The sequence below is a fragment of the Arachis hypogaea genome, chromosome 18, assembly GCF_003086295.3.
Source record: "Arachis hypogaea cultivar Tifrunner chromosome 18, arahy.Tifrunner.gnm2.J5K5, whole genome shotgun sequence".
Classification (NCBI taxonomy): Eukaryota; Viridiplantae; Streptophyta; class Magnoliopsida; order Fabales; family Fabaceae; genus Arachis; species Arachis hypogaea.
This window is the reverse complement of record NC_092053.1, coordinates 50,264,306-50,266,291: the sequence shown is the minus strand read 5'-3', so window position 1 is coordinate 50,266,291 and position 1,986 is coordinate 50,264,306. Positions and strand designations below refer to the sequence as shown.

Here is a 1,986-nt window from a genome sequence, read left to right as displayed (position 1 = left end):
ACATAAACCCAACCTCTGGGAATTGTGGTAGCAGCATTCAAAAACCACCCATTCAGGCCAACAATTTTGAACTCAAACCACAGCTAATATCACTTGTGGAGAATCATTGTTCATTTGGTGGGAGTGCTAATGAAGATCCCAACCAACATCTCACAAAATTCCTGAGAATTTGTGACACTGTGAAGTCCAATGGAGTCCAGGAAGATGCCTATAAACTGCTTTTGTTCCCATTTTCACTTAGGGACAAAGCAGCTAAGTGGCTGGAATCATTCCCAAGGGGGAGTCTAACAACATGGGATGAGGTGGAAAGCAAGTTTCTGGCACGTTTCTACCCCCCACAAAAGGTCAATAGGCTTCGATCTGAGGTTCAGACTTTTAGACAACAAGATGGTGAAACTCTCTACGAGGCATGGGAGAGATTCAAGGATTTGACAAGGAAATGCCCACCAGACATGTTCCATGATTGGGTGCAATTGCATATTTTCTATGATGGACTGTCTTATGAATCAAGGAAGGCTGTAGACCATTCATCAGGAGGTTCATTGAACAGGAAAAAGACTGTGGAAGAAGCCATTGAGGTAATTGAGACAGTGGCTGAGAATGAGTACTACTATGCATCAGAGAGGCACAACACTAAGGGAGTCATGGAACTGAACCATGTTGATACAATTCTAGCCCAAAACAAGGTGTTTGCCAAGCAACTAGCAGAGCTTACCAGGCAATTAGAAACAAAGCAAGTGGCTGCAATACACACACAAGATCAAGAGGAAGTAAGCATTGAAGGAGGTGATTGGGAAGAGGCCAACTATGTGGGAAACCAACAAAGGCAATCATATGATCCACATTCCAACACTTACAACCCAGGATGGAAAAATCACCCAAACTTTGGGTGGGGGAACCAACAAACCCAACCACAAAACCGCAAACCTTACAACCACAACCAACATAACAATTTCACATACCAAAACTCCAACCAAAGATCATACCAAGCCACACAAAACACTTACTCTCAACCACCATATCATGGCCAAAATAATCAACCTACCCAACCTAACCCGAACCAACAATTTCAAGATCAATTAAACCGGATAGAAGGAATGATGGCAACCATGAGTCAAGACATAACCGAATTGAAAAGCTTCAGGGATGATGTGAGAGCTACCTTAAGAAACCATGGTGAAAAACTCAAGAGGATGGAGTCTCAAGTAGGAGAGCTATCTCAACAGGCCCCCAAATCAACTGCAGTGTTCCCTAGTGACACAGAAAAGAATCCTAAAGGGGAACAAAAGAGAGTGAGATGGGAAGAATGCAAGGCCATCACCATATTGAAGGAAGTCTCAGAAGAAGAAGGAATCAGGCCCTCAGAGCAGGAGCCAGAAATCTTGAAGGAAGGTGTGGAAGAAGCTAAGCAGGAAAGTGGAACTGAGCAAGCCAAGGAACTGCAAAAAGGCATGCTGGGAATATACCAACCAAAAGCACCATTTCCTCAGAGGTTAGGAGGAGGTGAAAAAGGGAAAACCTATTCAAGGTTTTTAGAGACATTTAAGTCTCTCCATATCAATATTCCCTTTCTTGAGATTCTCCAGCAGATGCCTACACATATCAAGTATTTAAAGGAATTGCTGAGCAAGAAAAGAGTTTTAAAGGGAGGACAAACTGTAATAATGAACAAAGAATGCAGTGCCCTCATCAAGAAGGAGATAATCTCTAAGAAAACAGACCCAGGAAGTTTTCATATCCCCTGCATCATAGGGGAAACAAAAATTGACAGAGGATTCTGTGATCTAGGAGCTAGCATAAATGTGATGCCTCTGACTCTTATGAAGAGGCTACAACTGAATGAGGTGAGATCCACTGATGTAATCATACAACTGGCTGACAAAACTCAGAAGCAAGCTGAGGGGGTAGTTGAGAATGTGCTGGTGAAAGTGGGAAATTATTTTTTCCCCACAGACTTTGTCATTTTGGACATGGAAGAAAACTACC

General features: G+C 42.7%; 1 non-coding gene across 1 annotated transcript; it reads right to left on the bottom strand.

Moving 5' to 3' along the window:
- Positions 1–350: 350 nt before the first annotated feature.
- Positions 351–454, bottom strand: LOC112773916 (small nucleolar RNA R71). Its single transcript, XR_003188438.1, has one exon. It is a non-coding gene; the product is annotated as a small nucleolar RNA R71 (small nucleolar RNA).
- Between the last annotated feature and the right edge of the window lie 1,532 nt (positions 455–1,986).